The sequence below is a fragment of the Canis aureus genome, chromosome 18 (genome assembly GCF_053574225.1).
Source record: "Canis aureus isolate CA01 chromosome 18, VMU_Caureus_v.1.0, whole genome shotgun sequence".
In the NCBI taxonomy this organism is placed as follows: domain Eukaryota; kingdom Metazoa; phylum Chordata; class Mammalia; order Carnivora; family Canidae; genus Canis; species Canis aureus.
Genome location: NC_135628.1, coordinates 14655573 through 14680693, shown reverse-complemented (window position 1 = coordinate 14680693; position 25121 = coordinate 14655573). Strand labels below are relative to the sequence as shown.

The 25121-nt window shown below is 37.8% G+C and overlaps 1 long non-coding RNA gene across 1 annotated transcript in view; it reads left to right on the top strand.

Annotated features, from left to right (window-relative positions):
* LOC144288270 (uncharacterized) overlaps window positions 1-23872 on the top strand; it is a 95865-nt gene extending 71993 nt beyond the window's left edge. The window contains exons 5-6 of the long non-coding RNA XR_013356237.1: window positions 21645-21676; window positions 23630-23872. This is a non-coding gene — a long non-coding RNA (uncharacterized LOC144288270). The remainder of the gene's footprint in view (window positions 1-21644; window positions 21677-23629) is intronic.
* The last annotated feature ends 1249 nt before the right edge of the window (window positions 23873-25121 follow it).

The following is a 25121-nucleotide window of genomic DNA, read 5'->3' as shown; positions in this document are numbered from 1 at the left end:
AAATTCTATAGAAAAATGGTTAAAAGACATAAACAATTTACAAAAAGATAAAAATATGGCCCTTAAACACATGAAAAGAGTTTCAACTTCCCCCGTGGTAAGATTTAAAAATACACTGAAATCATTTTCCAATCCATAAGATAAGCAAATATCCAACAGTTTGTCAATGCAGACAATATATGCAAAATCCTTGTATTTTCACAATATTTAATAAAATTTAGCATTCATCAACTTCACTTCTAGAACTTTACCTGGAAGATACACCTCCAACAATCAAAAATATACATGCTCAAGATTACTCATTGCAGCATTATTTATAGTTGACAAATATGAGCAACCATGTAAATGTCCAAGAATAGGAGACAGGTTGCATGAATTGAGGTACAAATACATAATGGGGTCCTGTGTGGCTCTGTAAAAGAATGAGAAAGATCTCTATGAAATGATAGAGTGATTCCTAGATGGTATCCTTAAATGAAAACAGCAAAATGCTATAGAGAATCAATAATATGCCACCTGTTGTGTAAAAGAGAAGGAGTAGTAAGAAATTATACTTTTCTCCTTCTCTTTATGAAAAGAAACACAGGAAGGAAGGAATAAACCAGGATACCACAGTGCAGACTAAAAAAGAAAGAACTAGTCTAAAAGAACTGATGCAGGTAAATTATAAACATAATATCTGAAAACTTATATATTATAATATATCTGAATACTATTATTATATATTAATATTTATATAATATATAATTATATACTATATATTATATATATATTTCATCCTGCCTGTACACACACACACACCCTCACCTCTCTCTGGGCAGGGTGAAAGTTAAGAAGGGGAGGAGTGAGAAGTACAAACAGATCCTGAAATCTTCTTTAGTGGACTTATTTATTGTTATTGTTATTGTCTAGGCATATGAGGTTGGCGAATTATTTGGATATTCATGTGAAAAACAACAACAGGAGGGGACCTGAGTGACTCAGTTGATTAAGTATGGGACTCTTGATTTCTGCTCACATCATCATCTCAGGGTTGTGAGATTGAGTCCTGAGTTGAGCTCACACTGAGTGTGGAGCCTGCTTGAGATTTTCTCTCTCCCTCTCCCTCTACCCCTCCCCCATCCCTCCCCTCTCTTTCTCTATCTGAAAAAAAAAAAAAAGAACGGGAATGAAAGGGACAGGAGATGAAGAGGAAAGAAATATGGCTCACACCCACCCAAAAGAATTAATTTCAGATGATGTCATTTACAATGTGAGAATGTAAAAACATAGAAAATGTTTTTTTAAACATAAAACGTAAAAGAATATCTTCATAAACATAAAAGAACATCTCCATGGCCTTATGAGCAAAGTTTTCTTAACAAAAACAAACATACATTATAAAGGAAATAACCCATAAATAAGATTACATTAAATTTAGTAAATTCTGTGTATTACAGTGCATGTTTAAACTTCTGCCTAAAGACAGTGGAAAATTGTCCCCAAATTTACTCCTCTAATAATACTAAATAACATCATGACCACCGAACTTCTACACATAGCCTTATTCTCAGTATCATCTGAAGACAGAGAATGCCAATACTAAGAAGCATTTGTGAGTAAAAAGAGACATGTCCCTAAGTATAATCCCTCATGCCCCATTCCTCTCTCATCCCATTGGACAACTATGGAGAGCAAACACTGATCTAGAAAAGTGTAGGGAAAAGGGAAAGGAAAGCAAAGAAGACTGCAAGTTATCTGACTCCGTCATATCCACCTTAAATCTGAAAATACAGAAAGTGTTATCAGGCATGGACTACAGGGCAGAAATCCCCAAGTACAGGCAATTTAAATAGCCAGATGCCACCTGTGACTTTAGGGAGCAGAGACTATTAAAGGAGGCAAATGCAATTCAAAAGGATAAGCATGATTCAAAAGACAGCCTTCAGGATCCTTGGGTGGCTCAGTGGTTTAGCACCTGCCTTCTGCCCAGGGCATGATCCTGGAGTCCTGGGATTGAGTCCCACAACAGGCTCCCTGCATGGAGCTTGCTTCCCCCTCTCCCTGTGTCTCTGCCTCTCTCTCTCTCTGTCTCTCATGAATAAATAAATTAAAAAGACAGCCTTCCTATGCACAGATTTAGGGATTATACAAAGGCAAAATATATTCTTTGGCAATTTGGTAGAGAAGGGGAAAGAAGAAAATATGTGGAAGGTAAGGTCCTGCAAGACAAAGGGAACTACAAAATCAGAAGACTCTCAGCCCCTCTTCCACCAATGAAGCAAAACAAAACAGTCCACTAAAGCACCAGGGCTTTGCTAGGCTGAGAAAAATGGTTGCCATTAAACTAAGAATCTTGTAAAACACCACAATATAATAAAAATTAGCAAAAAGGGAGAACACTGTATAGAAAACTATGGCAGAAAATAAGCAAACAAGGGGCACCTGGGTGGCTCAGTCAGCTAAGCATCCGATTCTTTTTTTTTTTTTTTTTAATTTTTATTTATTTATGATAGTCACAGAGAGAGAGAGAGAGAGAGGCAGAGACACAGGCAGAGGGAGAAGCAGGCTCCATGCACCGGGAGCCCGACGTGGGATTCGATCCCGGGTCCCCAGGATCGCGCCCTGGGCCAAAGGCAGGCGCCAAACCGCTGCCACCCAGGGATCCCAAGCATCCGATTCTTGATTTCAGTTCAGATTGTGATCTCAGGGTGGTGGGATGAAGCCCTGCATCAGGCTCCGCACTCAGTGCAGTCTGCTTGGGATTCTCTCTCCCTCTACTCCCCCCTCAAAACAAATAAATCTTAAATAAAAGTCAAATAAGCAAACGAAATGTCATGTATGTCAAGAAACAACCATGGGGCAGACTATAACTTTAAATATTAGTCTAAATAAGATTTAATGTACTCAAGCATTTGACGAAGTGAAAAAAATCACCTAGAATAAAAAAAAATCTCTAACCTAAACCAGAATGGACAAAGTATAAGGAAAAATATAAAAGAGGTGACTAAGTTCAGGAAAGGAGTGGAAGGAAAAGACAAAAATTCCATAGAAATGGAGAAAGAGGTAGAAGGTGCCCAAGGGAGAATAGACTCAAATGAACTTTTAAAAGGGGGCATTAAAGAAAAGTAGGAAAACAACCAAAAAATTAAAATGGCATAAAGTTTGAAGTAAAAACTAAAAGAGAAAGAGGAAGTAATAGAAATGAAAGATTGGCAGAGAAACAATAATATTCATATTCTTGGAACACATTAAAAGGAAGAATATTGAGAGTTAATAATTAAAATTATAACTCACAAAAAACGTTACAGAAATAGAAAGAAAACATCTGAATCTACACAATGAAATGGCTCCCTGAGTACCTGGAAAGATTAAACCAGAATGATTCACTCTGAGACATATCCCGGCAAAGCTATGAGATCTCAAATAAAGAGATAAAGTCTTCAAGGTCTCCAGGCGAAAAGAAAAAAATATTTACTACCAAGATGAAGCAATTAGAGTAACAACTTCCTTTCAAATCAGCATGAAAAGTAACAATGGAGCACTACTTTTTGGAAAACTAAGTGAAAGAAATGTTTTATGTCCAGCCAAGCTGTCCTCCAAACATCACCAGATGTGTAAACCGGTTTTTTAACATACGAGAACTCGGCGAATGCTGAGCCTGTTGCGTCCTGAAAAAATCTATGAGGGGATGAACTTCCTCCAACACAGTGATGACGGGGGAATAGTCAGCAAAAAGACTGGGATGAGTATTACAAATACACTGATAAATATTTAAGAATCAAGTGAAAGTGGAAGAATAATACACAAATGTTGCATATTGTGATGAAGTAGAAATAATGTAGATGGGGATCCCTGGGTGGTGCAGTGGTTTAGCACCTGCCTGTGGCCCAGGGCGCGATCCTGGAGACCCAGGATCCAATCCCACGTCGGGCTCCCGGTGCATGGAGCCTGCTTCTCCCTCTGCCTATGTCTCTGCCTCTCTCTCTCTCTCTGTGACTATCATAAATAAATAAAAATTTATAAAAAAAAAAAGAAATAATGTAGATGTTATTTGGAGGAGATGGGAGAGACAAAGAGGAAAGTACATAAAACTCATTGTTATATGCTAATAGGTGGTATTAATTAATATAAAAACAAAACCAAAAAGTCCTGATACATCACTTAGTAAAAGGCCAACTAAGAAAAAGGGGATTATGGACATTTAAAAAGGTATAGATATGGGGGCTCCTGAGTGGCTCAGTCGGTTGAGCATCTGACTCTTGATATCGGCTCAGGTCTTGGGTTTGAGTCCCACGTTGGGTTCAAAAGGTATAGGTACAAAGATAATTACTAGAACAAAAATACAAATTTTCCTGAATGTCAAAAATAGGATGTATCTATCAACACATACACATAAATATATATCATATATTATGTATAAAAAAACAAATATATATATCATATATATGTGTATGTATGCCAAGAAATACACATCACTTCGAGAAAGAAGGGTAACAAATAAACCAAAACACACATGATCATAAAATATTATGATACAGTTGAGATGAAATATATTGGTCATAACAAAGAAAGTACCTATCAAACATATAAGATTTTCAATTGGTTCACAAAACGTGACCCAACTCTGTGTCAAGAGATACACTTAAAACAACATGATTTGGAAAAGCTCAATATAAAGTAATGGACACATAAATACTAAGCAAATAGAAATTTAAAAAGAGCAGGGTAGTAATGCCAATATCTGCACGTTCAGGCCCCAAGTCTATGACATGAAAAAGAAGGATTCATGTTAATGTTAATGGCTATAATCCATGATGCATATGTAGCACAAGAATATGCATAAATAAAATAGTAACCACTTTTGTGAAATAAAACCACAGGAAGTGCAAGGAGACATAGAAACACACTAATAAAAGCTGGCTTTACTATTCCTCTTTCAGGAGAAGACAGATCAAGAGGGCAAATATAACTAATGAGATAGAAGATCAGAACAATTTAATAAGTAGATTGTGTGGATACACACCAAACCATGCACCACAATAATAGAGACTACCTATTTTTCTCAACTGCCCTTGGCAGAGTCACAAAAGCTGATCAAATATTGAGAAACAAGGAAAGTATCAGTAACCCCCATAAAGTATAAATAATGGAAGCAATGCTCTCTGGTCATAATGCAGTAAAATTAGAATTTACTTTAAAACCAAAGCTAATGACAACAAGGGGAAAGTCCCTCTACCTAGGAATTTTTAATACTTGCTATTAAAAACTCCTGGATGAAGGGGAAATACAAACAGAAATCACAGAATTTTTTTTAAAAAGGATTTTATTTATTTATTTATTTATTTGAGACACAGACAGAGCATAAGCGAGGTTGGGGGTGAGGTGGGAGGCACAGAGGGAGAGGGAGAAGCAGGGATCCCTGCTCGGGGCTTGATCCCAGATCCCTGGGATCATGACCTGAGCCAAAGGCAGACACTCAACCAACTAAGCCACCCAAGTGCCCTTGAACTTATAGAAGTTTCAAAAATGATGATAAAAACTGCTACATATCAGAATTCCTGATAGGCATTTCCCAGAGTGAGCAAATGACAATTCGTTACTCCAAACACATTTTTCCATAAAAGTGGAAGAAGACAAATAAGTGAGTTAATTTCTCAGCTCAAAAAAGTAGAGAAGGCAGTAAGAGTGTGAGTAAAAATAGGGGAAGGGAAAATTCTCACAATTGTCTGCATCTGCTTTTAAACTATGCAAATGTGTGTTCTGGGTAGCATCAGAGAAAATCACAGGACAGGTTTTAAAATGGCAACCTGGTCTTCTAGTACTTTCCATTTCATACATTTGTTCCTGAGGCCACCGCAGCTCAGCCTGGCCACATTTTCTCTAGTAGCACTTGGGCTTTCAGCCTCCTCTAGCAAGACATTATCACACGTGTTATTACTGCTACTTCACTGAGCAGTAAGTGAATTTTGATTCAAAATCAAAGAATGTGTAAATGATGACATGTTTGGGGGAATTTGCTGCTAATTGAATGGCTGAGCAGTGATTTTTTTTGGTCTAAGGGAGAAATGGCTCAAGAGATTCAGCAAGAAGCCTTTCCCTCTATTTCCCCCCCCCCCTACTTGTCATGTAAGACCGTAATGCCTCAGAATGAACCTTTTCATATACTAGTGGAATTATCCAGAATTGAAATGACAACCATCCAGTTGGATGGCCATCACAGCCATCCCAAGGAATTCTTTGTGCCAGAAGTTTTAGTCTGATGCCTTCTCGGGAAAGAAATTCCATGTTTGAGAGTGGCCATGAAGACTTGCGTCTTAGTTGACATGGCAATTGTCTAAGTAAGAGAAGGAGAAACTGGGGAAAGGAGAGGAGGAAGAGAAAGAGGGAAAAAGGAAAGACAGGCTAACTCCTTATATCAATTCCTCTGCTAAGTGCTTTTCTATATGTGATTTCATTTCATATTCTCCCAAGTAGCGTGAAAAAAAGAGATTATTTCTTCCTTGTTTTATGTTACATGGATTTGATTCTTTTTTTTTTTAATTTTTATTTATTTATGATAGCCACAGAGAGAGAGAGAGAGGCAGAGACACAGGCAGAGGGAGAAGCAGGCTCCATGCACCGGGAGCCCAACGTGGGATTCGATCCTGGGTCTCCAGGATTGCACCCTGGGCCAAAGGCAGGCGCCAAACCACTGCGCCACCCAGGGATCCCCCATGGATTTGATTCTTTGAGATATTAATAAAGTCATAGAGCTCATAGGTGACTGAAGTACAATGTAAACTCCCATTTTTTCCGAGTCCAAAGCAAAACACTCATCTCATAATGTGCCTTGGTATCTTTCCCTTCCTCCCATTCCTCCCTTGATCACTCAATAAATATTTCCTGACTCCCAGTGTGCCAGGAAGGTTCCAGGCCCCAGGGATAGAGCAGTGAATGAGATAGGATATTTCTGCTCTCACAGAGGTTAGAGTTTGTCTAATGGAGGAGACATAATGTGACCAGGTGTGTAAACAGGAATAGAATCAGATCACAAAGTGGATGGCACAATCATTGCACTAGCATGGTAAGAGCAGGGGCGGTGGGATGGCTGCTTCTGGTTGGACAGGGGGCCAGATCTCTCTGAGGAAGGGACATTGTGCCAGGTACAGCCCCCGGCAGGACATAAGCTGGGGGTAAGGAGCAAGGGGAGTGATTAGAAATGAAGTGAGAAACAGGTGCTTGGATGGCTCAGTTGGTTAAATGTCTGCTTTCTTTTCGAGTCATGATCCCAGGATCCTGGGACCGAGTCCTGCACAGGGTTCCCTGCTCAGGGGGAGCCTGCTTCTCCCCCTCCCTTTACCCTATTACCCTGTTCATTCTCTCTCTCTTTCTCAAAAGTAAATAGATAAAATCTTTAAAGGAACAAAGTGAGAGAGGTTAGTAGGAACCCGATCATGTGAGAATTTGTAGCCTGGAGTAAAGAATTAGGGTTCTATTTTGAGGCTTGCGGGAAACTTTTGAGGTTTTAAGCTGTAAGTTGAAGGGACCTGTTTTAAGTCTTGAAATACCACACTGGAGCAGTGGCGTCATGATGAAGATGGAGCTCTCAATCACTGCAGATCTTCTCCCACCAAATGCAGTGTCTAGGATAGCAGGGGGAAAATCCCTCAGACGGAATCTTTAGTAAAATAAGGGTAAAACTTGGGAACGCCTGCAAGAAGTCCAAGGAGTGGGAAAGGGCACGAGCTACACAGAGTACAGACGGTTCAGTGCTGTCACAGCCTAAGCCTGCGCCCCCCAAAACTAAGCCTCACCTTGAGAAACTAGTGATGAAAATAGAATAAAAATTGAGCCAAAGACAACAACAGAGGGCTAAGGGAAAGAGAGGCCCAGAGAGAGCAGATCCCAGGAAATACTGAACCGGAAAACTATCCTACCTAAAGGTGAGAGCACTGCCTTGGAAGGGGAGGCCTTTTGATCCCTCATAAACTCAGGGATAGAGACAGGAAATCCCCTGAACCAAACCCAGCTCTGAGACAGAGGAGGTTGGCGGTACACAGAGACTGTGAGCTGGTCCTTCCTGCTAGCTTGCAGCTGGGAAATCACCCTGGCCCATCCTTTCCCCTCATGGTAAAACCTATTTCATTTAAACATGGAAGCAAAGAAGAAATAGGACAGAACCCCGTACAGAGTCATAAAAAGAAATATGGATTAAAATGTACCGGACAGCATGCTGAAAGATGATGAGAATATTCCAGAAACATGACCTTTGTCAAAGCAGACAAATACTGTGACCCATATTTCAAATCAAGTTAAAGAACTTTTAAAAAATGACTGGAGCTTTAAGAAATGGAACAAATCAGAACTGGATGGACAGAAATGATATGGTTAGGCCACAAAAAGATACAAAAGGATTGCTAACCCAGGAGAGAAGTTTAAAAGAAAAATTCTGAAATGGAAACCAAATGAGAAGGTACACAAGAAAGATTAAACACCAGAGAAAATAAAATAAGGGAAATGTGGGAAATAATGGAGAAAGTTTTTTAAAAAAAATCAAAGAGGACACCTGGGTGGCTCAGTGGTTGATCATCTGTCTTCGGCTTAGGTCATGATCCAGGGTGTCCTGAGATCGAGTCCCACATCAGGCTCCCCCGAGGGAGCCTGCTTCTCCCTCTGCCTGTGTCTCTGCCTCTCTCTCTGTGTGTCTTTCATGAATAAATTAATAAAATCTTTAAAAAAAATCAAAGAGAATTTTTTAAAGAGAAAATTTTAAAATGATTTAAGGGTAAGTGATACATATATAAAAGTCAAGGAAAGGAAATCAAATATTCATATAATTAAGGACACCAAAGAAACTAGAACAGAATAAATATTAAACAATCATAATTCAAAAAACATTTCCTAAAATAAAAGACGAGTTTTCATATCCAAAGGGCACATCATGTACTTTGGAAACACAACCCGGAACCTGTTCAATCTGGGTTGACATATCCTAATAAAACCAAAGGACTTTAAGAAAAGAATCTGAGAATCTAGACAAAGTGTCATGTTATTTTTGAGGGAAAGAAAATCAGATTTGGATGATATCCTGACAACTTTCTTTTGAATCTAGCAAGCAGTGGAGCAACATGTTTAAGGTGTTCAGGGAAAGAAAAATATGAACCAGGATTTTTATATTCAGTGAAATTCTTTAACTATGAAGTCCACATACAAACAGTTATGAATATGGAGGGACTATGGAAACACTGATTCATGAACCCTTCCGTGAAGAATCTCATAAAAAATGAGCTTTAGACAAACACCGATGATAGAAAAAGCTTCAGCATAAAGGCTGGAGGTGACCCCTGAATATATCTAACTACAGAATTAAATTAAAACATAGATATCTGGTGACAAAATATGCAAATTTTTATGCTCTAACATTGTAGAAATACTAAAATTAACAAAATGTGGAAGGAAAAGGGGATGACTAATTAAAATGTTAAAAATTATCAATTGCATTATTTGTATTAGCTGGGAGTAAAATGATATCCTTTAAACTGACAAACACGGTCATAGAAGTTCAATATACTTACTTTTTAAAGACTTTATTTATTTATTCATAAGAGACACAGAGAGAGGCAGAGACACAGGCAGAGGGAGAAGCAGGCTCCATGCAGGAAGCATGATGCGGGACTTGATCCCAGGACCCTGGGATCACACCTGGAGCTGAAGGCAGATGCTCAACTGCTGAGCTACCCAGGTGTCCTGAAGCTCAACATATTTTTAAAACATCTCTTATTAACACTAAGGTAATTCTAGGGGACTAAAATTGTATAGTGAGAGAGAAAGAAGGAAAAAGAAAAAGGTTACTAGTAAGTTCCGTAATGGTCATACTGGTGATCAGTGATCCTATCTAAAGAAAGAGAGGATTAAGAGCATGATGTAAAGGTGTTTGTAGCCATTAGAACAACATCTTTCTAAACACACACACACACAAACACATACACACACACACACAAATACTCCTTCCTTCAAAAGAATAAGGAAAGCAGACATGCAATATAAGATTTTATTGTATCAATAAATACACATATTATCTCACCTATTAAAGAACAAGATTTTCAGACAAAGTAAACCCAGCATTATGCTTGATGCCTGAAGTGTATCTAAAATGCATTATTCACAAAGGTTAAAAAACAACAGGAGTCTCAAAAACTTACCAGAGGCATTCAAAGCAAAAGAAAGTAGAGGCCCTAATCTTGTTAGAAGACAAAGTAGAATTCATATCAAAGAGTATCACCTGAAATAAAGAGGGACACTTTTTACTGCTAGAGGCTACAGTTTACGACAAAGATGTGATCATTGTTAACTTCTATGCTCTCAGTGACAGCGTCCATTTTCATAAAGCACAAACTACCAGGGGAAAGAGAAATAGAACAAACATTGAAAATGGAAGACTACCAGTTTTCTCACAGATACAGATAGATTACCGACAAAAACTTCCTGAGGATAGAGGTCTAAAAACTTCATAATGTAGGACTTATAGGTATATATTAAATAATGTAACTTCTTTTTTGGTTGCTTATGAATTATTTATGAAATTGATTGTACAATCAGTAGGCTTCAAAAGAAACTGCACCGAGTTCCAAAGAGCATGTGTGTGTGTGTGTGTGTCTTTAAGACAAAAAGGCCCTTGCACTTGCATAATAAAAAGAAACAAATTACTAGTCTGAGAAGCACTGAGACCACAGAAAGTGCATGTCTACATCGGATGCTTTGGAGACAAAGGAAAAAGTATTTGCTGATGGGTTTGGTATAGACAATAACGTCAAGAGGAACCAAGGACATGGACTAGATTCTGGGCATCAAGCATAATAAATGGGGGGGGGTTCAGTTATTGAGGTGGGAGGGACCAGGAACAAGGTTAGTGAGGACACAATTCTATTTTGATCGCGTTAAAAATGAGCTGCTTGTTTGACATCCAGGTGGGCACTGGATACGTTCATCTCCGTCCCCAGCTGCCTGTCAAATGTTCCTTTTGAGCACACCTTGTAATCTTCCTGAAAGGAGGTCTGTTCAACAATTTTGCTCCACCTCATTACTCTCCCAAGACGCTCTAGTGCTGCGACGCTTCATTGTTCTGTGTGTTCCACTGACCTCAGCAGCTGCCCGGCAGCCCCACCCCTTTCTCTCACTCTCTGACTTAGCTGGAGACTCCTTATCCTTTTCCCTCATCAATGGCTCCAACAGAACATAAGAAAAGCACATTTCCAACAAACACAGAGTGTTAGTTCTTGCTAAGCAGAGCTCTCTTTCATTTTCAACACCACTTTATCCCAATAAATGTGCAACTGCCTTATCTTTCTAAATTTGGCTTCCAGCAGTTGCTTTTGCATTTACTTGGGAGCCGTAAAGAATCTTGTTACCTGCTGGTATTAGAAACAGGTAAGCTAAGACCGATGTCCTGTTATCACCCAGACCTTAATTTGATAGCTTCTCTGCTTTTCTTGTGACAGAATCAGTTTTGTTTTATATACTTCCTTGATATTTGATCACATTTCACGAAATCCAATACCAGTTCTCAGACCAAGGGTCTGAGAATGTCTGGAAAAGAATCAGATTGGGGGAAAAAAAAGGAGTCTGCAGGCCTACTATGCAGGACAGAGGAGTCATGACTCTAGACAATTTTTTAAAAGACTCCAGTAGGTCTTACCTTGGGTCAAAGCACCCGAGTCAATGATAGAGTGAGAGTGGAAATCTAGAAAAAGGGGCAGAGCCAAGTCACCACCACATCTTCCTGCCATCATACATCTTAGACATACCTTAAAAAATCACCTGGGATGGAATCTCTTGACTGTATAGAAGTAACTGGTGTTCTTTGCTTTAAAGATAACATACTTCAGACCCAGACACTTAGCTAAGTGGTGGGGTGGTTAGAATTAGATTCCTGACCCTGGGCATGGTATTTCCTCCTGGGTCCATAATTAGGATTGCCTAAACCGCTGTCATCACTACTTTTGGATCACTGATCTTACAGGTTCTGCACAATAAAAGAAGTGAGGGCAAGAGACCTCTGGTTGGACTAGAGGGAGAGGAAAATTGAAATAGGAAAGAGGAGGGACAATGGAATATTACTCAGCTATTAGAAATGACAAATACCCACCATTTGCTTCAACGTGGATGGAACTGGAGGGTATTATGCTGAGTGAAGTAAGTCAGTCGGAGAAGGACAAACATTATATGTTCTCATTCATTTGGGGAATATAAATAATAGTGAAAGGGAAAATAAGGGAAGGGAGAAGAAATGTGTGGGAAATATCAGAAAGGGAGACAGAACGTAAAGACTGCTAACTCTGGGAAACGAACTAGGGGTGGTAGAAGGGGAGGAGGGCGGGGGGTGGGAGTGAATGGGTGACGGGCACTGGGTGTTATTCTGTATGTTAGTAAATTGAACACCAATAAAAAAAAAAAAAAAGAGGAGGGAAAAAATTTATAAGGATTCCTGGGTGGCTTAGTCAGTTAAGCATCAGACTCTTGATCTCAGCTCAGGACTTGATCTCAGGGTTAGGAATTCAAGCCCTGTGTTGAGCTCCATGCTGGGAGTGGAGCCTATTGAAAAAAATATCTATCAGGTATGAATCTATACTGTATTCTGTGGTGTACATTTTGTAGATGCTATCTAATTTAATTATCATACGAATCCAGTTGAGTAGATATATCCCCAGCTCATAGGACAGGAGAAATTAAATAATTTGCCAAGCTACAAAGAAGCTTGTAGAAGTTAGAGAGAAGTTAGACATTTTTCCCCTGTGTGCGGTTTCATTGTGCATAATCGACCCTTTCTGATGACCAGAATTGAATGTTCCTGGATTTTCTCTCCAATTTATGTTTAGTCTAGCATGGAAAGTTTCCAGCCAGAAAATTAATTTAAGTAGCAAGCAAAAACAACTAGCTTAAGAATCAGTTTGAAAGTTTGAATCAATGTAATGCATTTTGGAGCAAAATTGAAATAAATATTAACATATAAGAAATGTTGGACCATATTTTGATTAATTACTTTTTGCAATTAACAATTACTTGGTCAGTTTTAGAAGTCCTGTTGAGATTTTGAATGAACTGACATTAGATCTACATATTAACTCATAAAAATAATCAAGGCGTTTTCAGTGCTCAAGAGCAAGATATGTCCCTCCACTTATTCAAGTTTCCTTTTATATTCCTCAGTAAATTTTGTAGTTTATATATGTCTAGAACATTCCTTTTAAAATTTATTTCTAGCTTTTAAATACATTATTGCTACTGCAAATAGGATTTTCTTGTTATACCTTCCATTCTATTTTTCATAAAATATGAGAAAGATTTTACATTTTTATATCTGTAACTGTAATCATACTTAGCATGTGATTCTTGTGGGGCATTGGGAGGGTTTATAGAGGAGAAAATAATCATATAACTTGCAAATGATGATAATTTGTCTCCATCACCATATGTCTCTTATTTCTGATTGTTTTCACATAGTTTGGGCTGGAAATACAAAAACAACATTAAATGACTCTGTTGAGATGATTCAGCCTTGTCCTGTTTCTGGACAAGGAACACTTGCAATACATTTTTAAATATGTTTGCTGAATATTAGTTTAAGGTTTTCTCAGTTGGTTTATAGATATTTTTGTACTTATGCAACAATCAGATAATTTTATCTTTTGACTACATGATGAGAACTTTGTAGGTTTTCTGTATCCCATCATCCCTGTATTTCTGAAATGAAGGCAACTGAGTCATGATTAGTCATTTAAAATATTGCTCTAATTATTCTATTTAAGATTTTTTTTAATCATATGAAAGAGCTCTGTTTTCCTTTTTTCACACAGGATTTGAAAGTAATTTTATGTCTCTTTTTTAAATGAATTTGAAACATTTAATCATTTTTATATAGGACAGTTCATAAATTATTTGCTCTAGAGGAGATTAACTACATTAACTTAAAGAGCTTGGAAATTTGGATACCCCTTTTTAAAAATTCCTTTATCAATTCCTGATATCTTCAGGCTTTTTAGTTTATAGATTTTTAAAATTTGCATTTTCCTGGAAAATTACCCATCTCATCAAATTGTGTGAATCTATTACCAAAATATTGATGATTACACATACTAAATGTGCTCAATCTCCTGCATAGCTAATTTTCATTGCCAATTTACTGTATTTGTCTTTTTCTTATACATACTGAAAGAATTATGTCAATTTTGTTATTTATTGTCCCTTTTCAGTGACTCACCCTTAGGTCTATAAGTTCTGATTTTATGTTTTTCAATATATTAGTTCTCATTTATATTATTATTTTTATATGTTGAATTAAATTGCTAATGTATTTATATTATTTCTTTTAAGTCATAATGGAAACATTTAAAGCTAGGAATTTAATCTTTTTTTAAAGATTGTATTGATTTTTTGAGAGAGAGAGAGAGAGTGATAAAGAGCATAAGCATGAGTAAGGGGAAGGGCAGAGGAAGAGGGAGAAGCAGACTCCCCACAGAGCAGGGAGCCAGACAGGGGACTCAATCCCAGAACTCTGGGATGATGACCTGAGCGGAAGAAGACACTTAACTGACTGAGCCATCCAGGCACCCTTGGAACTTAATTTTTAACTACAAATTAACTACATTATATTTTTTATGTGACTTGTTCTTGCTATTTTTCTTTTTAATTTTGCATTTGCCCCCAAATTCTAGAATATTTTTTATTAAGTATTTTTTAAAGCTTTTATTTATTTATTCGTGAAAGACATAAAAAGAGAGAGAGGCAGAGACACAGAGGGAGAGGGAGAAGCAGGCTCCATGCAGGGAGCCCAACATGGGACTCGATCCCGGGCCTAAAGGATCCCACTCTGGGCTGAAGGCGGCACTAAACTGCTGAGCCACCGGGGCTGCCCCTAGAATATTTTTTAAAAGATTTTATTTATTTATTTGAGAGACAGAGAGGACATGAGCAGGAGGGTGGGGAGGGGCAGAGGGAGAGGGAGAAGCAGACTCCCCACTGAGCAGGGCCTGACCTAAGGCTGGATCCCAGGACCCCGATCATGACCTGAACTGAAGGCACAGGCTTACCTGACTGAGCCACCCAGGTGCCCCACAGGATACCTCTACAAGTATTTCTTCTTGGTGAATTAATTTTATTTACTTAATTTTTAATAAACTCTAAGAAACCTTTTCCATTAAGTTACACAAATGTAATTATTAATCATTAATTATTTATGTATTATTTGTTACTATTTTTAATAATTTTTTATTATTAAAGGCTTATTTAATTTACAATTATTCATAGACTCAGCAATTTGCCTGAAGGGCACAAAGTTAGAAGCAAGCATGCTTACATTATTGTTTCTATTATTTACACAGAACATTGGAGTCAAGTGTGTAAGCTTTGAAGTGTAGCTGACACAGTTCCACCCAGGCCCTACTTTTCTCTTGCTATGGAGGCTTGTGTGTTGCTTAGGATCTCAGGGTCTCAATAACATTTACAAAAAAGGGGCCAATCATACATATAGATACATCTTTAGATGAGATAATGAAAGTAAAGAACTGTACATAATACCTGGCACAAATCAAGACCTCAATATTAATAGTAATATTCTTTTTCTTGATTTCTGCCTTAATCAATCAAAAGTTATGAATGATGTGGTAATGTTTTCCCCCCAACACATTTTCCTTAATTTCCCCATTTTCTAAGATTCTGTTTTACATATTTCCCAGCATAAATATGGATAATTACTATGTTTTCTCTTTATCAATGCAAATTAAACTGTCTATTGGTAAAATTTGCCTTGAATTCTCTTTTCAGTGATAGTGACATGCCTATCTCTGTTTTGGGGTTTGTTTGTTTTTTTCAATTGAGATAAATTTGGTGTATAACATTGTGTTAGTTGTCCTTAGTTCTGTGGTTCCTTAATACTTCTTTCTTTTAAACTTTTCTGCCATTTTGTTACATTTGTTTTGTTTCTAGATATTGTATATTTACATCTTTTTAAAAACATGTTTTCATTAGGTAAATTTTTACCCATTTATAATTAGTATCACAAAAGGTGGTTGACCACAAATTCTGTGCAGTTATATCCCTGTTTTAATGTTCTTTCTTTTGCCTTTTATCTTCCTGGTACAATGTCTCTCTTCCATTATTATTTTGAAAATTATGTTTTCGTAGATTACCTTTGCCTTTATTGAAAAGCTAGTGTTTAGTATTCATGATTAAAAATGTCACAAAGCGGGGTGCCTGGGTAGCTCAGTGGGTTAAGCATCTGCCTTCGGCTCAGGTCATGATACCAGGGTCCTGGGATCGAGCCCCATGTAGGGCTCTTTACTCAGCTGGGAGTCTGCTTCTCCCTCTCCCTCTTCCTCACCCCACCTCTGCCCTGCCTTGTGCTTCTCTCTCTCTCTCAGATAAATTGATAAAATCTTCAAAAAATATGTCACAAAGGAAGTAGCATCCATTCAAACACTGTTATAGAGGGTAAGGAAATTAGTGCACATTTACTTTTAATCAGAACTCTCCTAACACCACAGATTCTGTAATAACGATTTTATATTTAAACATAGATTTCTAGCATTAAATTATTATTTGTATTACATCCTTATACTCCCAAGAATATGTTTTACATTTTTAATGTTTTATAATTATATTAACAATAATTACTTTGTATCAAGAATAAATTTACATGACAAAAAACTCTCCTGGTCTCTAAAGATATTTTCCTACTTTTGAGTTCTTTACATTAATTCTTAATTCTATTAATCAAAATATATGTTTGAGTAACTAAACATTCTATTTTATCTTATCTAAATAAAAATTATAATTGCTTTACATAGAAGTAACATCCCCCCTCAAAATTGCAATTGATTTTGCAAAATTGATCAATCCTGGTCTTTCTAAAGATACTTAAAAAGCTGCTACAAGCATTAGTGTGCAAGTTTTTGCTTAGACATAAATTTTCATCAGTTGGGTAAATACTTAGGAGTGCAATTGCTGGATCATATGTTAAAACTGCTGAGTTTCGTAAGAAACTGGCAAATGTCCTCCACAGTAGTTGTACCATTTCACATGCCAATCAGTAATGAATGAGAGTTCCTATTTTTCAGCATCCTTACCAATTCCGCTATTGTCAGCTTTTATGCATTTTAACTATTCTAATGTGTAATGTTATCTTATTGTTATTTCCCTTATTTATTTTTTTAAATGCACTGGAATATTTATTTTTTTCACAACTTTCTTTTTTCTAGGGCACGCATGGAATCCAGTCATTTTCTTTACGTCTGTATACTTGGCTATATTTTCAATGCAAACCAAGTATTCTTTAGTTGTATCTTCTGATTATTGCTCCTATTCCAATTGTTGTGACTTATTTCTTAAGAAATTCATAATTCTTAAGTTGGATTTCCATTCACTATCTTCCCATTACTATTATCTGTAACATTTTTTTCTTTTCTTTCTTTCTTTCTTTCTTTCTTTCTTTCTTTCTTTCTTTCTTTCTTTCTTTCTTTCTTTCTTTCTTCTTTCTTTCTTTCCTTTTTTTCCCCTGGGGTTTTTTTCTCTACGTAAGACAGCTTCTTAAATTTGGCCCTTAGGCCTCTTACTTGAGATTCTGAATTTTTAATTCTGTCTTTCAATAGAGGCTTTTAATTCAGGTGTTAGATTCGTTTAGCCAGGTTTTTTGTTGTTTTTTTTTTTTTTTTTTTTATGGCATCCATTCCCTTTTGGATTCCTGTCTCTATTTCATCTCTTCTTTTGTAATGGTTCCATGTCCCTGCTTTCAAAGCTTGTTTTATTCATAAAATCATTTCTATGATATGATTTCCTTCAAGTGTTCAAAATAATGAGAAAAGGATAATTTGGATCTAGTGTTTGCCAACAGTTAGGTTTTATGGTTTAGCTTTCCTTTTGCCTAATTAGTTGTAATTTAAAAACTTCTTTACTTCTTCTTAGAAAACATAAACTATTGATGGGATGTACAAAAATTTTTAATGCCCATGATGCATTGTGGCATTTCCCTCCAGGGGACAATGTAGCAAAGCACCACCACGCTTACCTGTTATTACCTGACTCATTGTTTCCTGAAGGGCATAATCTCTGAAGCTACTTGACTGGAGAAATTCTGGAGTGAGGTGGGAACAAGTCTCACTACTTGAAAATAATAATTTACTGTAACAGAGAGGTTGATTTCCTATATTTGGATAATAAAGGTCTGGGTTTCTGATCCACAGGCAAAGATTGCTAGTGAGAAATTTTATATTTTATACTTCAGGCAAGAATATTTGCCTTCCCTTAGGTGAAAAACCATATGCCAATGTCTCTTTCATATTCTAATTCTCATTTCTGTTTCATATGTTTTTAATTAATGAAAATGCTCCCTATGGTCAGGCAATATGTTGACTGTCAGCCTTAGTCTTAGATATAGTTACAAATTATAACTTCCTGAATTCCCACAGGTATTCCATTGGGAACTGGGCAAAACTGAATTTGAGAAAGCTAGCCAAATGCTATCACATAATGGTTTTAAAAAAAGACATTTCAATAGAAATATAAGATATTCTTTACACATATCTCTTATAAGGTAGATAGTGCTTGCAAAACACAGAAGAAAAATTTAAAGATTCACAGCAGGTCATAAATAAATTATGTCTGCAGTGATTGTATTTAATAAATGAAATTTGCAATATATAGTATTAGTCAAATAAAATGTCTGAGATGCAGGTATTAATCCAGTACTGTATGAGCATTGTTATGGTTTGCTCAGGGACTGAAACAGGGATTCTGAGATGCATAAGGAGGAACAGAAAATAACTGAATGAATAGTAGCAATAAATAGTAATACAGAAATTATAAAGAAGTGCTTTTTTAAAAGATTTTATTTATTTATTCATGAGAGACACAGGGAGAAAGAGGCAGAGACATAGGCAGAGGGAGAAGCAGGCTCCTTGTGAGGAGCTTGATGTGGGACTTGATTCCAGGACCCCGGGATCACGACCTGAGCCGAAGGCAGACGCTCAACCACTGAGCCACCCAAGTGTCTCTATAAAGAGGGACTTAAAGCCAAAAATTAGAGGTCTCTAATAACCTCCCTTCATTCATAGGAATTATTGGGAAATAAGAAAATAATCTTTAATCTATATTTTATAGCTTTATACAGGTATAATTTTCATACAATAAAATTCACCCATTTTACATGCACAGTTTGGACACTTTTGGGAAATATACATGGTCATGCAACTACCAGCATTCTCAAGCTTAATAACATTTCCATCATCCCCTCCCAAATGCTCCCTGCTCCTCTTGGCAGTCGGTCAAGGCCTCTGGGGACCCCTGGTCAGCTTCTGGTCACTATTGCTTCTCCTTTTCTAGAATATCATATAAATGGACCCATACTGAACATAGGCTTCTGTGACTGGTTTCTTTCCCTCGGCATGATGCTTCTTAGCCATATCTCTATCGTTAGGATTTCAGTAGTTTGTAGTAGGTCTTTCTTTATCACTGAGCAATATGCATTTTATGGATATCTCACATTCCGTCTATTCATTCAGCAGTTCATGGACATGTGTGCTCCTTACAGTTTGGGGTGTGAATAACATTGCTATAAATATTTGTATAAAGTTGATCAGCAGACAAGGATTTTCATTTCTCTTGGGTAGTGAAATTGTTGGGTCATGTAGTAAGTTTATATTCTACTTTTTAAGAAACTGCCAACATGTTTTCCAAAGTAGCTGCACTGCTTTGCAATCCAACTAACAATGCAGTTGGCTTACTGTTGCCCCATGACTTGCCAAAGCTTGATATCATCAGTCTTTTTAGTTTTAGCTATCCTAAATGTGAGAAACATTCGAAGGCAAAGCATGTTTGCATGTCCTTCCAAGCTTGCTGGGTCCTCTGGGGTCTCACATATATATGCATAGTCTAGCAATCCTCCAGGTATGCATGGAACCTTTAGCATCTGTTCCTCGACAGATCTCCTGGTTCTAGCTCTCAAAATCTTTCTGTATTCTTCCTGAATTCTTAGCTGCCCTGAAACCTACTCCAAAGTAAATCAAATTTCTTTGTCTGGTGAAGTTATAGGTTTTAACTACCCAAGCATAGAAGGGGCGGAAATGGTCACGTTGCAAGAAGGCCACCATAACTCACCATTATTTACCAATGGAGCGTCAATTATTCCTGAGTAAACCTTTTCAAGTTGTTGATTGCCTTTGGTCAATTTCCTATGCCCGGACATTTTTGTTTTAACTAATGTTATCCAGTTTGTATTTGTTTTTTTGTTTTGTTTTGTTTTGTTTTGTTTTGGAGGGAGAGAATCTCTCCCTCTACCCAGTCCCCAACTGGGCTACTCTCAGAAGTAAGGCCATTTAGTCCATTTCTGTGAAATGGGAAATAGTTGGTAACACTCATGCCCCTAAGCTATGCAAAGTGCCATATCTACCCCAGCCATGCTGTGTAGGCTAGGAAAGAATGATGGCTGAGGCTAGAGAAGTAACAGAATTGGGAGTTTTCAGGGGCATGACCACTGGTTTGTTCACACCTGGTCAGAGAAGAGAGTAGAGAAGGACAAATCAGAGCAAGAGTGAGTTTTATCATGAGCTTGGGCGAAGAGTCAAGAAGAGTATGAAGAATAAAAATGATGAATAATTTAGTCATTTGTGGATGTATAACATGTTATTTTAAAGATAATAGCAGCCCATTCCTCCTTCTCCTCAGTTATGATTCTAATATAAAAGAAAATGACCGAAATTAAAATTAAGAATAAAAGGAAGTTTCTTTGTTAAATATTTAAACAGGCCAGAGGGAGAAGTTATAACATTTGCTTTCTCTTTTAGTACATTCAAAGTCAAAAAAAAAAAAAAAAACTTTCTGGCTTGGAGGACTGAAATAAAAATAAGATAAGCCTGATAAATACTTGATACTATCTCCAGGTGTAAAAGACTATAAATTATATTTGGGTGATAAATTGTGATAGGCTTCTGGATAGTAGTGCAGCGGCAATTGCTTATCACTTATCGCTGTTTCTAAGTATACAAGGTACTGCTGTGATAGTTATTGCATTATTTCCTACCCTCTCTTAATTGATTAGTATAAACACACATTCCGTGCTAAACTTATTTGGTTACTCAGGACCACAAGAGAGTATTATACGGCCAGAACATGGGTTTTGTGGGGGAAAAAATTGTGTGTAGACAAAACCTTATTATTATCAGTACTTCTGTTATTATTTGCCGACTACCTCTTTTAGACTCTAGTCACTGTATCCTCCGCCTTTCATAAAATCACCTGTACCTCTGAGATAAAGGAGTCTACATGAATAGCTTACAAATGGGCAAATGACTATGTACCCTGAGTATTCTCAGAAGGGTAAATGTTGTACGTGGCTCTGACAAAGAGAGGAAAATTATACGTGCAACACAAAATTGTCCTGATAATAGCAACAAGGAAATCTAAACGCAGCCATTCTAAATGGAGCAGAATGACAACTCGCCCACCACGTTTCTGCCGGGTTTTGCTGATTAAAGCTCAGATTTTATTTTCTCATTTGTGTTTAAACCAATTTTTCATTTAGTTATGTTAATAATAATTACTATTATATTAATATCTCCCAGCGCTTTATACATTTTGAAACATTTTCACTTGATGTATTCGATCACAACAACTCTGCTATTTTCCTCATCATACAGATGGCTTTCGGAGGAGTGAAGTAAGAAAATCGGTGAGTGGCTCTATTAGTCATAATTCTATCCAGTGGGGAACCCAGAATTTGCACTGGGGAATTTTTTTTTAAGTCACATCAAATACATATTTTTCCCATCTTGCATACTGGTGCGATCTCTGGAGAAGACATCATTTCTTTTGTAATCAGAAAAATGGGGGCATCTGGGTGGCTCAGTTAAGTGTCTACCTTCGGCTCAGGCCCTGATCCTGGGATGGAGCCCTGTGTAGGGCTCCTTGCTCAGCAGGGAGCCTGCTTCTCCCTGCCCCTCTGCCCCTCTCCCTGCATGTGCATGTTCCATCTCTTTCTCAAATAAATAAATACAAATAAAATATATAATCAGAAAAATGGAGGCATTCAGAATCATCAATGAGAGTTATCTTTTTTTTTTTTTTATTGTGTTGTTAGATGCAGAAATCCTGGCAAAAAAACAATTCATCCAAAGATTAAGTGCAGGGTAAACATCCACAGTGAGGGAAGGTAATTTAGAAAACTCACAAACTTTTCATTTGTTTCTGCAGTACTTTATCTGTACCTATTTGACACCTTTACCCAAGTCTATTTTGGTCATAATTTTCACTCCAGATATGTTGATATTCCTACTGAATTATAAAATTGCCAGAGGCAGAATTTATGTTATGAATTGTACACAGTGCTTTACCATAATGCCTCACACAGTATAATTCACAAGAATTGTTTGTTAAATGAATTAATTATACAACCCGGTTCTTGTTGGGTTTTTTTTGTATTATAATTAGATTTCTTTGGTCTATAAACAGGAGCTATCGGTTTGGATGAGCTAAGACGGAACCATAAAACTGAAGAACATGTGATAATGAACCAGTGTAGATGATGTGTGGGGAAAAATGAGCGATATCAGGGAAAGGAATGAAAAAGCAAGTCGGGGAGAACTGGGAATTAGCAGGAGGAAGGATAGTCAGTCCAGAAAAGGCTGGTAAAAAAACACTGATTGGACTTGACCATGTCTGCCTTTAATGGAGTTTAAGTGAAATTTCGTCCTGAAACCACTCCAGACTCCTACCTTCCTGTCCACTAAGCTTTTGAATAATTCATCTTTATATGGAGAGGGGAATGATAATGGACACAGCAGCAAGCTTTTGAATAAGAACAGGTGGATTTGTAGTGACACTGTCACATTATTCTACAAAAACACTGAATGCCAAAACCCCTGGTTTTGTCAGCTACACTCATTTTCCCATCTCCTTCTGCCGGGTAACAGGGCATCCCTTTCTCCAGCCTTACTCCCCATGGTAAAATATCTTTCCTGGACGAGTCCACGGAATAAGCACCCTTATAAGGTTCATCCTAGCTTCCTCCCTGGAAGTTTCTAAATTAGAGGTGGGGGGACTACTAGCAGCTCCGTTTCAGGGCCCTTCTCAAAACTGGTTTGAATCAGAGTCCCAAAGAGAATGAAATTTTGGCTGGGTTTAGGTTCAGTTCAAAAGATATTTTGAATGCTGATTCAGTAGCTATAAAAATAGATTTGTTCCAGCTCAAACTGGTTTACTATTTTTGTTAAAAAGTTTTAAATAATTGAGGGGAGGAAATGAACGTTTGGGTTTATAAAGAAGCTTTCAGACAAGGCCAGGAGCGCAAGTGGCTTTTATGTACAGGGGGCATCAACCCCTTGATGGGAACACAGACTTCTAGAAAAGGGAGAACGCGAATGAGACCAAGCACACTGTTTTGCAGACTTGTGGTGCTCCCCACGGACCCTAGGAGGGAGTGGAGAAAGCTGGCCAAATTAGCTGGCAGAAGATGCCAAAGCCAAATGGGGAATTTTAAAAGTAGAAAAGACTTTTAATCAGGAGGCTGTACCCTGAGGGAGATCAAAAGCCCGTTAGATACAACTGTTATGAGGGAACTGAGTGCTAAAAGGGCCATTTGGATAATTAAAGCCTCATATATGACTTTTATTGCCTCTACCCTCAGATGCCTCTGGAGAGAACAAAGTCCCCGTCTGTGTAGATGGAGATATGAGCAGGAATCCTGGTACGGAGCCCACACTACTGACAGCAATGAGGTCTGAAGGCTACCGATGACAGGTTGGCCACCAGTTATATCCCAGAGCTTAGAGCCTGGCAGCCGGTCCCCCATATTCCACCTGAAGATAGGTGTGTGTGTGTGTGTGTGTGTGTGTGTGTGCGCGCGCGCACTTGGCTGGCCTGCACAGTGGTTAAGATTCTCATGATGTAGTGGTGGGGGGGCAATCCAGTTCTATGACTTCCCTTGGAAAACCAGACCTGGAAGCTCTGGCTTTTTTTTTTTAATTAATTAATTAATTAATTAATTAATTAATTTATTCACAAGACACACACACAGAGACAGAGGCAGAGACACAGGTAGAGGGAGAAGCAGGCTCCCTGCAGGGAGCCCGACGTGGGACTCAATCCAAGGTCTCCAGGATCAGGCTCTGAGCTGAAGACGGTGCCAAACCGCTGAGCCACCCGGGCTGCCCAAGCTCTGGCTTTAAATTTCCTCATAGCAGCATCTGTCTCTTTAGCCAGGTCACCATAAGCTCAGGGCTTGCATTATTGCTTTATTTTTTTGATTTAACTGTTTAAAATTAATTCGTTAATTTATTAATTATTATTGGAGTAGAGTTGACACGCAATGTCACATTAGTGTCAGGTGTCCAACATAGTGATTTGACGACTCCCCACTTTATGCTGTGCTCACCACAAGCGCGGCTACTATCTTTCACCACACAGCGCTGTTACAACACCATGGACTATATTCCCTAGGCTGTGCCTTTTATTCTGGTGACATATTCATTCCATAACTGGAAGCCTCTATCTCCCCTGCCCTACTGATGCTCATTTTTAAAAATAATAGTCTTCATTTGCTTGTCCATATAAAGATAGAAAACTAAACAATTGAAAATTAAACAAAACTGAACATACAATTTTTCCTACATGTGGTCCCTGTCACCTATTTGCATTACCTGCTTCATCTTTGCTGCAATTTTGATTTGGTCACTCTTTTTTTTTTTAAGATTTATTTGTTATTTCAGAGATCGAGAGAGAGAGAGAAAGAGAGAGAGAGAGAGAGCTTTCTAGTGGTGGGGAAGGGGCAGAGGGAGAGGGAGAGAGACTCTCTAGCAGACTCTCTGCAGAGCATAGACCCAACACGGGGCTCGATCTCATGACCCTGAGAGTGTCATCTGAGCTGAAATCAAGAGACAGCTGTTGAACTGACTGAGCCACCCAGGTGCCTCTGATTTGGTCACTCTCCATAGAGAAAATGTTCAGCCAAGAACTTGTTGAGATTGTATTGAACATACCAATAAATAAAACCTGATGTTATTTTTTTCATATATTTTTGCCAGAAAATGGATTGTTACTTTTCTTTTTGGTTGCTCTATATGAGATCATAGTGTGATGGCAAAGAAGAAAAGAGGGGTTCGAGGCAGGTGGCCTCGGCT